The sequence below is a fragment of the Drosophila tropicalis genome, unplaced genomic scaffold (genome assembly GCF_018151085.1).
Source record: "Drosophila tropicalis isolate 14030-0801.00 unplaced genomic scaffold, ASM1815108v1 contig_845, whole genome shotgun sequence".
NCBI classification, from domain to species: Eukaryota; Metazoa; Arthropoda; class Insecta; order Diptera; family Drosophilidae; genus Drosophila; species Drosophila tropicalis.
Window position 1 is genome coordinate 5,403,680 of NW_027173338.1, and position 14,845 is coordinate 5,418,524.

The window sequence follows — 14,845 nt, forward strand, 5'->3', positions numbered from 1 at the left end:
ATGCTGTTCTTCAAGTCAATTATATCCCAATCAGTTGTTAATGGTTTTTTATTTTAAGAAAAAAAAAATTAAAATTTTACAAAATAAAAAAAAAAGTATTCTTTTGGCACGGCCCGGGGTCGAACTCGCATTTAATTTTGTTGGCAAAATACTTTGTTTTCCTTTCACTCTATGTTCTCATATGTCTTACTCATTTTCTCGAGTGAGAGTTATTTACTTGCATTCAATTGCACTTTGCCAACAAAATTAATATTCACTATTTGGTATTTTAAACATCATATTAAATAGCACTTACCTTTAATTGTATCTAAAATTAATCAGAAAACACTAATATAATATATTATCACTGCGTGCTCCGAAAAACGCAAAGTATAAAACGACTCGAACAGAAATATAAAACAACAACACAGCCTCGAATGAGAAATATTTCTTTTCGGCAGCCGATTGAGTTTCGAAAAACGAAATTATTCCGTTCGGGTGCCCTCGGCTAGCCTCAGTATAAAAACGCCGGCAGAATTTTTTCTGCCGACGTCGGTGGCTCGGACAATGCGTCGACATTGTCGGCGGCGACAATCTGGTACTGAAGGGACGGTCAAGCTAATTACGGCACGTGGCGAACAACAACATCATCGACTCGTACACCTGCAGGCTATGAGCAAAAGAACAAAGAGAAGAGAAAGAGAGAAAAAAAATTGCTAGCAGACAAATTTAATGGCAAATTACAATTGTTTGCACTCTGGCGAGCCAAAACCGTGGGTATCATTTTGGGCGGGGTTCATCAATGACAAAATACAAAAAAATATAAAAATAAAACAAACATGAAGCGAAATACCAAATGCAAATAACAAACCAGACAATTCAATTAATTTATGATTATTTAGCAAATAGACACACACACACACACAGGTGAGAACAAATCAGGACAATGAACCAGGGTTATGAAATAATCATACGAAATCGAACTAAACTAAATGAAAATAAGTTGTTTTTAGTTCATTAATTTTGCACTTGCAATCAAATACAATTAACAAAAACCAAAAAAAAAGCAAAAAAACAATTTACCGCAACTTTTAATTAAACAAATACATAAAATAAACAAATTCTATAGGGATATGTTTGCTTGATACCCTGTGTTAATTGTTTAGTAATTGTTTGACTTTACTAGTTTTAATCTTTTTCAATGTACTAAGTTAGTTAGAACAAAGCATTTACTTCTTTCCTTATAACTCCTTAGGATCTGATCTTGAACGTAAGAGACAATATTTTGGCATTTTTTTTTTTTGACTCATTCGAGTGTTAAGAATCCCTTTCTTTTTAATCGTCTTCTTCTCCTCTGCACTTCCTTTTGCTTCCCTAAGATTCTTGCAGAGGGCAGAGCAAAGTCAAAGGTCTTTTTGAAGATAGTTAAGAAGATAGACTAAGATAGTTCAATTTAAGTTCAATTAATTCCCATTCTGCATTCGATACCATATATTACCGCAAATAGAGGATGAACATTGGATCAATGCTAAAACTAGTTGAAAATTACAACTAAACAAAGGGAAAAAAGCTTGTCTTATAACACAAAGGTTTATCTTAAACTTTCTGAAGGGATTTTTCAAAAGATTGACATAAATTGTATATTTATTGGGGTATTTTTTCATCATTTTTTGTCCTACGTTCGAATAATCCTTTTAAATATTCAATAATAACTTTGTTATTACATTATTTTGTTTCAAACTTTTCAATCATCCTTGTAAGTATATAAAATATAATTCTTAGTAGATTATAAAATATTTTATCATATTTCGAATCATCTTCCTAATTGAAAAAGTCATGAATAAGTTAATTATCTAAGTATAAAAGATTCCTATGTAAAGGGAAAATGTCACCAGTTCTCTTGATGAGGTGCTTATGACCCCCTTTGTTCATCAGTTAAGACTCCTTTTTTGAGTCATATGTGAATGGCTATAGCCTTAGATTTTGCTATTGTATTTTATTTCAATCAAATTTAGAGTATTTATTAAAGTTATTTTCTAATAATCTTTTATTCAAGAAAACAAATAATCATTTGCTAAGGATCAAGAGGTTTAATAAGACATTCTACAAGACGATTTCAATTCAATTTTTCAAATGCTGTTTACAAATAAACTCAAATATAACTAAATTATTAAAAAATATCACATTTTGATATGGCCAATATAATTTTTAGCCAGTTTACAAAACTTTTGGCAAAAGTTCTTGAAGAGAACTCCTGTAAATATTGAGCTCTTTGACAATGGACAATCTTCTTTGCTAATACTTTAAATTTGCCTTATCAAATAATTCATGAATAAATGCGCAAAGCCCTGGATATACGTTTTCAAATTTTATGGCAACAGGGTATTAAAAAGTTATGGGGTAGAAGGGAACAAAAAAAAAAAAACAAAACAAAATAACCAAAACCACAAAATGAATTTTCTACAATAATTTAATGACACTCAATAAAATTGAAATACATTTTTATATTTTATGTTTGTGTGTGTGTGTGTGTGTGTGCCATACAATTTTTAAACAAACCAATGCCACAGAGAAATGCCGTAACACTTCATACTCAGACATGGCCAACCACCCATGGGGGCGGGTGCCCCCACCACAAAAAGAAAACGAGCGAGAAAAAAAAAAATAAACACACGTGTGAACATGAATTGAATGGACAGATAGACACCCACACACACTCACAAAGAGAGAGAGAGTGAAATACATCTAGACAACAGTCGAGATATTTCATAAAGATGGAGAGATTTACCTCTAGAGATAGAGAAAATCAGCACAAAAATTGACGTAATTGTCACAAAATTTGTGTGGCCCAAACAAACAAAAACTACGAGAGCACGATGTGATGAAAAATCAAATACAGTAGAGCCAGCCTATGACTAATATCAAGGCTATCCATCTGGTGCTAAAGGCTAGTCTTAGGGTATATATTTAATTCTGTCAAAAGTATCTAAAATCGAAATAAAAAATGTTTATCAAGTTTTTGTTTATACATTTCTCTTTGCTGTCTGTATTGCGAGTAATGAAGCATTTGAAATGGATTATCCCTACCATATCGTATAATTTATATAAATATTCTAAATTATATTAGCATCGACTCTCTGTTGGTTTTTTTTTGTTTGATTTTCTTTCTGGTAGGTATATATTTATTTGGCACTTTAATATAAGGCGCAGGCGCATTGCCAAACATTTTTTTCCAATTTTTTTTTTTTTTTTTCTTGGTAGTTCGAAATGCGAAAATGATTGAATGACCAAATGGCTGGCTTACTGACTGGCAACAAGTTTTTTTTTTTTCTTTTCTATCTTTTACCTCGAATTTCTTGTTTTTTGTTGGACTAAGCAAATGCTTTTGTCCCTCCTCATCAATTAACACCAATTTGCCATGACTCGCACGAGAGAGATGGCAGAATAGAAATCTATCTAACAGAGTGTGACTCTGAGTGTGTGTGTGTGTGTGTGTGTGTGTGTGTGTGTGTACTGGCAAATGAATTAAGCAAATGCATAGTATATAGGGTATATGACTTGGATTTGTTTGTACCCAGTATCATTTAGGGTATACAGACATAAAAACTGAATAGAAACTAGAAATGGTTTCCTGGCATAAATATCTGTACATGTTCTTTACCAATTAAAAAATAAATGTTAAAACTTTGAATTTAATGCCAATAAAATATACATTAAGTAACTCAATCTTAAAAAAGTTTATCTAAAAACTCTAGAGTTTAAACAATATTATAAAAAACAAGAACTTTTAGCCATTTTTAGCCTTAAGAAGTATTTATCAACAAACGAATTCTGATAAACGCTTAAAACTAAATAAAAAATTATATATAATTAAAGGAAAATAAGCAAAAGATATACTTAAGAGAGAGAGAGAGAGTAGAAAGTATCTTCTCTCTTTATAAAGGACTCTCTCTCTCTCTCTCTCTCTTTAAGTCTGTCTTTTGATATATATAATTTTTGATTTAGTTTTAAGCGTTTATGCAAAGTATCTTCTCTCTTTACAAAGGACTCTATGAGGAACCTAACAAGTCCTAGGTCCAAATCACTCGAATCGAATAACTCGTTTTTGCTTTTGAATATATTCATGAAATGCTCGAAACCCTAGGTATCCCAGAGTCGATGACAACAATTACAATAGACTTTGGGGGAGAAAAAAAAAATAATATTGTAAACAAATTAGCATGATAATAAATTACAAATTTCTTCGATTCGATTTTGTGTTATAAATAGCAACGGCATGCAAAACTACAATTAAGTTCTGTTAATTAATACAATTTTTTCTATATGTATATATGCCTTTTCTACAGATATATGTATATGTAAATGCCCATATAAAGCTTTAATGTTTTGTTTACTACTCTTACATCTAATTAAACAATAACGTAAAGTCAATAAAATGATAAATTTTCAATAATATTTTACTTCAAGTTTATGTTAAATGTTAATAAGCAACCTCAATTTTCTTTATTATTTCTTTGAAATGAACTTGTAAAAAAATGTATTTAAATTTATTTATTTGTCCCTTTAGATAAATACAAAAAACAAATGTGTTAAGAAAAATTCAAGAAATTTTAGTCTTATGAAAATGAACTTTTCCTTTTGCGTTGTTCATTTCTATTCGGTGTTAGTCATTCATTAAGATTATGTGGGATTTATAAGAAAAAAAAAAAAAATCTCCTACTTATATGCGGGTCTTGCCAAAATAAATGAATAAAAAATTGTGAAAAACCATAAATCAAAATGAAATTGGTCTCTTCTTTTTGTGTGAAACACATTGTTGAGATGAGGGGATACATTTAAGTTAATTCAAGGCATGGCAGTTTTTTCCTTAAAATACTTACCATCATATTGTTTAAATTTTATGCATTAGATTGGGAAAACTTGTGTGTTAAATAAATTCCTACTTATTTGTAGCAGTTTTCCGATTAGTAAGTTAAAGGTTAGTCTATGAAGAGTGATATTTTTATGCCATGCACCCAAAGCCATGTCCGTCCGTCCGTCTGTCTGTATCAACGCCTAGATCTCGGAGACAATAAGAGCTAGAGTCATCAAATTCAGTATCTAGATTCCTGTAATACCTACGGTGTTCAAGTTTATGTCAAATTTTTGCCATGCCCCCGCAAATTTGATTAAACCAATTTTTCTCAAAGGCTATAGACATCAAATTTGGATTGTGAAGCTTATTTTTTGTTTCCGAAATGTGGTCTGACATGTCGGCATTAGATGGCAACTATGATCTGTCACCTTATCGATAGAAGATATACCGAAAAAATTTCAATCTATGACGCTACAACTGGGAAAAGTAACAACACGACATTTCCCGATATTTCTTATATGTATTTGTAGTGAAAGATTAGTTAATTTAGACTTTTCCTGACCTAAAGATGGCACTCTCCAATGTAGAGAAAGGCTTACTTACCCTTTTAGTTGCATAAAAGTTTTTCTCTTCCACTAAGGACATTCAACTCTTCATCCACTTCAATTATTATCTTTCTAGAGTTAAATTACTTGCACTTCCATTATTCAGTGCTAAATTTTTGCATATTATCTAATTATCAGTAAAAAAAAAACAAAAAATCTGAAAAATCATTTAAATAATTGCACAAGTATTAAAATGCACAGTCGAGTCGTAAAACTCATTTTGAGAATGCTGTTTCCCCCCTATCTCTCTCTCTCTCGCTATCGCTATCGAGCCCGGACCACGACTCGGTCATCATTGCAATGCCACAAAATTACGCCCATTTTTGGCTGGGGCAGTCGACGGCAGCGGCAAGCGGCATTTTGTGTGTGCAACCATTTGGAAAATGAAATCAGAAAATCGCTTTAACTGCCTGTACTTCGCCCCTCCCTCAAGTCAGACAGCCCACCACATCAGGTTAACTGACTGAATCAGCATCGATATTAAGATCAGAGGAGAGCGTAAAGAGTTAAAGAGGGTGAAATTAAAAGAGAGATAAAGAGAGAGTGGGAGAGTGGCAAAAATGTGTTTTGTAGCAAGTTGTTAATAATTAAGTAAAATTGGCCTGGTTTTATTTTGTTATTGCCCTGTTACGCCATTACAAAAGTCAACAATTATCAGACGAGCGAAATGCAATTGACAGTGGAAATTGGTTAACAATTGAAATTCTATATACATATGTATATATACCACAATCATTCAGATCAGAGATTTGTATTTCAATTTATTGCATGTGGACTTATTTAATGATTCACAATTCTAATATGAAAATTAAATAAACGATATTTAATCCCAAACGGAAACAACTCAAAAATGAGGTGTAGATTTCATACCCTTACACAGTTTAAGCTCGAATTGTTCTTTAGAATCATCTAAAGCAAAATGTTGTATCTAAAATATAATAAGATTACTTTCAGAAGCAATTCAGAAACCGAAAATTTTGAGCACTCTTTTTCAAACTTCAATATTCCTTAATAGATTAATTCACAATTCTTTAGTTTTAAAGACATATCGTCTTCTTGCCAGCTTCAATCCGATCTTAACGATCTTCAGAGTTGGTGTGAAACTAACATATTAAACCTTAACGGCTCTCAATGGACAGTTATGTCTTCTTATAGATGCACTCCATACTTAGCAACCTCTTATCTTAACGACACTCCCTTAGAGCGGTTCGATATTATCAATGACTTAGGGGTTCTTATGGACCATAAATTAACTTTTAATCCTCATATTTCTGCTACAGTTAGTAAAGCTATGAATGTTCTTGGGATTGTGAAACGATGGTCAGAAGAGTTTGACGATCCGTACACAACCAAAATTCTGTATACTTAATTAATCCGTCCTATCTTAGAGTTTGGATCCTCCTATAAGACGCACCAAAGTAAAATTGAATCTGTTCAAAAGCAATTTCTGCTTTTTGCTCTTTGCGGTCTAAATTGGGATCGCAATGACAATTTGCCATCATCATCCAGTAGGCTTCTTTTAATCAATCTTCCTTCTTTAATTAATCGTAGAGTAATGCTTGGTGCTATCTCTACATATTCACAAACTTTTAATGGGTGAAATAGACTCTCCTGAGCTATAGAACCAGTTCGATTTTGCGTTATACATAAAGGTAATAATTACAACCTTTTACCTATTCTAGCAAAAAGATTAATTTTCAACCAACTTCTTGCCATTTTTCAATCAAATATTCTACTCTAAGTTAGTAAAATGGAAATGTCTAAACTTATCCCTTTCTGTATATCAAACTTAATAACTAATGTACCCCATTTCGCACACTTTGTCTGCAGAAAAACTAAAAATAAATTTGTTTTAAATGAAAATTATATAAATTTCTATATCTGAACAACATAAAATATATTTATCGCATAATTTATTTCAACATTTCATGCAAGGAATTTCGCGAAAAAGTGTTTTTCCTTTTCTTTTCTCAGGTGAATGAAAAATTGTCTAAATTTGTAGAAAGGCATTTGCTTGGCTTATTTCCGAGTTTAATATTAAAAATAATTACAGATACATGCATATATGTACATACATAGTATTCGTTTAAATGTACATATCTAGCTATGGACAGGGACAGCTGTGTAAATATTGAAGAGGGCACTCAACGCCTGAGTGGCTAGATAAAGATATGGAAAAAAGCCAACAGACTATATAATGAAGATATTAAAATTATGAAAATTTAAAAGAGGGAATAAGCATACACAATTCAAATAAATAATCAGAAATCTCTTAAATTTTAACAAAAAATTAGTTTCTCAACATCAAATTCTGAAGTTACGTTTATTAAATTTAAAGTTAGCGTAGTAAAAGATATTAAAGTTCGATATTTTTAAAATTTATTTTCATTTGCAATCTAGCCTAAAACGGCACATAAATTGGGTGTGAATCACCATTTCTGGTCTAAATGGCAGGTGAAGTGGTGACTTCTTTTCGTGGGTTTTCTAGCCTGAAGAAGTACTAAATACCATACCTCCGGATCTCACACTTAATTGACGGGATGTTAAGATCTCTATGGATGACTTGGGTTTTGGGTTTCATCACTAAGAATGAACCTAAGAGAAAACTCTAAAAGAGTATCGGTAGGCCAACATTTAAGCCATAATAAAATTAATGTAAGAATTTATATTTGTAATGCTCTAATGATTTAATTTGCATAATTTTGAGTCTCACTTTTCTATTTATGTTTTTCGTCAGTCCGAGAGACAGAAACTTACCTTTATCAGCAGAACGTGGTCTAAACCATTCCATTTGTCACTTGATTTTGTTGTCTTGCCACAGGAATCCGTCAGTCAAACAGAATTCGGATGAGGCCTAAAGCATGGAAATTTCATCTTTCTTTTTTTTTTTTTTGCTGCAAAATGTCGTCGCAATTTTCATATTTGAAAGTTTTTTGCAAGGTAAGATAAAACACAACGACAGAGAGAGAAAGAGATAGAGAAAGACAGTGATAGAGAGAGAGGAAATAAAGAACATTATTGAAAATAATAAGATAAGTTTTCCATACACTCTTATTGGTTGTCTCTTTGAAGTTCTTAAAGGAAAATTTCCTTGCCCCAGGCTTTATGTACATATATACAAATGAAATGTGTGTGTGTGTGTGTGTGTCTCGTATTGTAGATACAAAGAAGAAATCATAAACCGACTTAGGCCTGCCTGGCACTGGCCTCTTATGTCCTGGCAAAAACCAAAAACGAACTAATATTAATATGGCCAAAAAAGAAAGTGTGGCTATAAATAACCTTAGACATGCTTTTGCCTCGCCCTAACCTTACATGCCACATACAAACTATCTGTATGTATATAGAGATATACATATGTATGTATATAGCGTGTGTACACGCCAACTTTTGTCTGCAGCACCAACAACTACCATGTACACATATATACAACGACAACGACAACAAAAAGAAATCAAGGAAACAAAATAAAAGCAACTTTTTGCCTGGTTTTTTCGTTTTATTTCCTTTTCTCTTTGCTCATTTTGTTTTTTGCTTTTCTTTTTGGTTGTAATATAGGTAAACCCGAAGATCGTTTATAACGCCATTTCAATACCCTTAGAAAAGTGCCAACCAGGAATTATTTTAGCCACATTTTCTTTGATTACTAAATGAAAGATTTCTAGTTAGTTCCATATTCGTAATCCTTCAAAAGTAAAACAAGTTTTTCAAAACAGAAAGAATTTCTTGTATTTTGAAAACTTGCAAACCTCTAGAAACTTCTCATTTCAGTTTCGAAAATACCTTACATATGTTAAAGTAAGATATAATGGACAATTAAAAACATATAAAGGTAAATTTTCCATAATTTTACCAGAAATATCCTGATATTCTTCTTCCTTCTGTTCGATTCCTAAAAACTCTTCTTCTTTATATAGGGTAACATAGTATACAAAGATCCCTGTAATATAGTTTTTAGATCCATAAAAAATGAGATCATTATTCTAGTTCCAAAATGTCAAAACATTTACTTATTGTTTTAAAAAATTGCAAAAAAATCTGTAAATTGTTGACAAATATGAAACAAATCTAAAACTTCAACTTCATGTGGCAGACCCCCACGAAAAGTGAAGTACCCAATTTTTGGCAAGAGCAAAATAAAGGCAAACCAAAAGCCAGCGGCAGTGGCAACTGTGTCAAAGCTGTAATTCTCTATACATACATATATACAAAAAATGTATGGAAAAAATAAAACATACAAGTAAACATTATGCAGAAGTTTGACAGTCTAATATGTGTTTTGTGGGTTTTGTAACGACGTTTCCATCGTTGGACTAGCTCAAACAATTGGACACATGAAAAATATGAAAATTGCATAAAAAACTTGGCCAGACCATTATCTCGATCAATCACGAATTTTAGCCAACAATAAATGGACAGTCCAGGCAGAATAATGCTTTTGGCAGAAACTAAAATAAATCAAGGCTACAAGCAGAAGGAACCTGATTAAATTGAAAGCCTTTTTTATAATAGCCTCTTGACTTTATAAAATAGTCATGAAAATTTGTCATCAATGCCGAATTTTGAAGTACTTTGATGAAATTACTTAATTTTCTTAAAATGTAATAAGTAATTAGGTACTGGTATGTAGGACCTACATTGTGGGTACTGAAAGTTTGTACCAGTTTTTTTTTCTTCTTTTAGATTCAAATTTGCAGTACAATTGGTTATATGTATATAGAAATCTGACTTGATAAAACTTTCAAAAAGTATATAGATGTATGTATTATGTACTCAACAGCTGTTTCTGTTCATTGCAACTCACTTTTGAGGTAACAGGTGTTTTTATCATATACCTTGTATAAACATAGAGTCTCAAATTGCACGGCGTAATGGAATAATAAACACAGTCTTATTGTCGATATGTATCAATATGAATTCAGAATGTGAGATTATTAACAGTTTCTTAAACTCCTCTACTAATTTTAACTAGCGCTTTAGTCTCATTGCTTCTTAAGACGTTTAAGAAAACTTTCTGGCGCCATTTGGAGTTTCGAAGTTAGCTAATTGGCCAACATAAATCTCTATTCCTTAAGGAAGGTGGAAGCAATGCCTTTCCTTATCTTTGTTCTACTAGTTTAAGACACTTTTGTTAGAATTCTCTGTATATGAAAATAAGTTATCTCATTTTTCTGATTCAAATTCATCCCTAAGTAAATAAACCTATGAGAAGAATTTTATAAAAATTGTTTTCTCTTTCGTTGAACTTTTTATGTTTTTTGTAAGTATTTAAAGTTATTTTTAACTATCTCTCTCTTAATTCTCATAGGTCCCGAAAAAGACAGTGGAAAATAAGTCGCGAAGAAAGATTAATCCGCCACAATAAACAAATAAAACAAATTTTAAGTCATTGATGTATATTTTTTAAGGATTTCAAATTCATTTTATTGGTTTTTCATTTCTTCTGGTTGTTGGTTTTTTTTTTTTTTTCGGCTTCTCTCATTTCAACATTTAGCTTCATTCCTCCAGTCATTCTTCTTTCCTTCTTGTTGTTACTTATAATTGTTGTTTAGATTTTTTTTCTCAAAAAATTTCTTGTGTTCTTCTTGTTGCTTTTACTTTTTATTGTATGTTTGTTGTAGTTCTTTTTTAATCAAGATTTAACATCTTGTTTTTTGTTTTTTTAAATATATATTTTATATATATATTAGTACATATATATACACATACGCACTTGCTATATAAACTTAAATGTATGAACTAAATTAAATAATTTGAATTTGTTTTCTCTTTTTTTGTTGCCTTTTCTTTTTAGCTTTTTTTGTATGATTTTAATTTTAATTTGTATATATAATTTATATATTTATAAATATATGTATGTACCTCAATTTGGTATTTACTTTTCTTTTTTCTCTTTTTATTTTAGATTTATGTATTTGTTTTTTTTTTTTTTTTTTTTTTTTTTGGTTTTTACTTGATTTGCACGCACACACATTAAACAACAACAAAAGGTTTTTGCTATTTGTATTTAATTTTTCCTTTTTTTTTTGTTTCAAAAATTATATATTTATTAAAGTTGTTCCGAATTCCGTTTCCCCCGTATATTTTGAATTCAGTCAGTTTTCCATGACATTCCGATTGTAAATCATAAATTTTTTATATACGCCGAAATTTTCGTATTTAAAAATTCGAGAAAGTTTTCTTGGCAAATTTTTTAAAGGAATTCTGCAAAATTTTCGGAATTTGGAATAACCATGATTTTGTGTTTGGTTTTCTTTTGTTCATTCATATGGATTTATTGTTAAATTTTTAATTAAATGTAAAACAATAATCGTTAGTCAAATAGTAAAGCTCTGGAGCAGTAAACTAAAAATGTAGAAAACACAAAAAATCACAAAAAAAATAATAATAATAATTGCACACAACACAAATAATTTCTACTGACATCGATTTATATATATATATATATTGTGTATATATATCGGTTCAGAATATATATATATATATATATAAATTTTAGTAATGTTTTGTTGTTTTTATATAATGCTCAGACTACTAATGACTATTTTTATATGTAGTTATGTTGTTTTTGCTGTCTGTTATTTGTAATTAATATTAATGATAGTGAAGAAATCCGAAATGAAAAAGAAATTAGTTAGGGCTAAAAAAAAAGTGCTTACACTTAACTCTTTTGACTTATTGTTAGTTAATAACTTGTCAACTTCTTGTCAAATTTTCAGCTAGCCCTGACTCGAAGACATAAATTAATGTAAGCACAGTTAATAATATTATAAAGTTATGTTTAAACAAATGTAATAATGTGTGATGTGAACATTTCGTGGCTACAATTTGTTGTTTATTTTGGTCTAAGCCAGTTTCTGTTTAATAAAAATAAAAATTATAATGAATCGAGTTTGCTTTTTTCTTGCTTTATTTTGTTTGTATGATTGTTTTTTTTTTTATGTATTTTTATTATGTTTAATTTATATAAATAATTTTTGTTTTGTTTTGTTTTTCTTTCTCACAACATGATTTAAAAGGCTTGGGCTTATTAAAAATAAATTAACAGAAAAGAATTACAGCAATTTAAATTAAAAAACTAAATTAAAAGAAAAATTTCTCCTCTTTTTTTTTAACATTTTATAGAATTTCTTCCGTTTCTTTTTTTTTTTGTTTGTTTTTTTGTTTTGTGTTCAAACTTTCAGCCTAAATTTGTTTTCTTCTGTTTTTTAAAACAATAAATTTAACTTAGTTGGCGCTTTCTTCCTTTTTAATGTAAGTGTAATGGTTTTGTTTTGTTTTTTTATTACTTTTTATGTATTTATTTATAGATCTCTTCCATTCGACGCCTTGTTTTTTAATGCTAACTTTTATGTTTCTTTTTGTTTTTAGTTTTTTTTTTGTTTTTCTTATTTTTGTTTTTGTTTTTTTACACACAAATTTCAGTTGGTTTTTTCTCATATTTCTCTTTTACATGGCTTAAATTTAAACATTTAGATTTTGCTTTTTTTCTTTTTACTTCTTTCTTTGATGATTTTTTTGTTTTAGTTTTTAGAATTTGAGTAGTTGTTGTTTTTGTTGTTTGACTATGTATTTTGGTGGTGAGAGTGCGCTTAGTTTTGGGTGCCACTGTATCTCTGATCGATTGAAGTTAATGAGCGTAAAAAGATGAACATATCTTCATGTCAATTGATTGATCCACATTGTTTTAATATTACATTAAAATGTAATGTATTTTGTTTGTTATGTAAGTTTTCATTTACTTTGTTTATTGTTGCACGTCGTCGCTCTGATTGTACAACATTATATATGTATTTTATATATATATACTCCTCTATTAGAGATAAACATGAGACTTTAAGCTCAGTTTCAGGGGCGGGCTATATATATATATATTTGTTTTTTTTTTTTCCCTTTTTAATTTTCTTATTTTGTTTAAATTAATAAAGCATTTTCATATACAAACTTTATTGCAAATATCAAACATAAAAACAAAATCGAACAATTCGATTGCCCCGTGTGTGTTAAATTGTTGTAGATCGTAATCTGGCTTTAACTTTGTTCCTTTCGCTTGGCTTCATGGTTTTTAACTTGTTAGTTTTGAGGTGTTTAGCTACTTTACAACTAAATATCTGTAGTCTCGTGGTTATATATATATATATATATGTATATATATGCTATATGCTTCAAGAATGAATAATATGTTTGCTTTCCTTTTTGTGTTTTGTAGTTCCTTTCTTCGAAAAATTACACATTTTGCCGCTGGAACAGAAGGATCCTTTGAGTGATCGAAAGAAATATCTCCACTGGCTTCTGTTACGACACGCAAATGCTGCAAAAAGAGAGAAATTGTAAATTTATATTAGGTTTTAAAGTAAACATTAATATTGAAACATTCTAATTTCTTAAAACAGTTTATAGGTAATTGTAATTTATTCTTTTAACTATAAATCAAACCCCGAATTCATTCAGTTTAAGCTCGGATTGTTTAACAGAAGATTGTCTTTTAATGACTAGAATGCCTACTAAAGTAAAGTTACAAGCCTCACAACATTTGAAAAAATAAAAAGGACTTTTATGGTTCATTGAGAATAAATTCATTCACTGCATATTGCTTTAGACAAATGAGTTCTCAGTTATGAACCTTTCCCTACTATTATTTGCATTTTGGTTTTATAATTTCAAAATCGGTTCGAAAATATGTATATGTATGTATATATAAAGAATTAAATTTACTAGAAGAATCAAAAGAATATTAATCTAATTAGATATATGTATCAAGTATCATAAAAGAAGACACCTAAATTCGAAATTCTTTATGGAAAAACTCTTCAAAACGAAATTTTCGGTAAGTTCAATTCAAAGTCTTAGCCATTTCTTACTTTATTCTGATTCAGTTCGTACCATTTTCATTTCGTTTTAAGATTGTTTAATCTAATTCATTCACAAAATACACACGGGCAGTAATAATCCAATCTATTTTGGGTATTTTAAATAATCAGAATAATTAGAGTTGATTTGCATATTTCGGCAACAAAACAAAATTATTTTGCAGGCCAATTCCCGTTTATAAGTAATAAATTCTAAATTCTAATTTAGTCCTCGTTTTGCAATACTAATTTCTTGAACAAGTTCCGTAAGTTGTTTTCGGCTTCTTCACTATAAAAGAAGAAGTCTAAATTGGATATTTTTTAGTTTGAATTCAACTTTAAACAATGAAATTTCTGGTAAGTGCAATTTAAAACATTTCATTCTATTCTATTTCAACATTTACAACTTGAATAAAGTCAAGTCTCAAAAGATTACACAAATTAATTAATCATTAAATATTATCCTACTATTCTATATTTAGATCATTTTGTTTCTTGCCATTGTGGGCATGGCTTGTGCTTTGAGTCCAGCACTACTTAAACAGGCCGGGCAACAT

General features: G+C 29.9%; 1 protein-coding gene across 1 annotated transcript in view; it reads right to left on the minus strand.

The window, feature by feature from the left end:
* Positions 1–10,828: 10,828 nt before the first annotated feature.
* The window catches only part of Pka-C1 (Protein kinase, cAMP-dependent, catalytic subunit 1), a 29,771-nt gene continuing 25,754 nt past the window's right edge, over positions 10,829–14,845 (minus strand). Inside the window, exon 3 of the mRNA XM_068294253.1 lies at positions 10,829–13,750. The gene's annotated coding sequence lies outside the window, so the exon portion shown is untranslated. The remainder of the gene's footprint in view (positions 13,751–14,845) is intronic.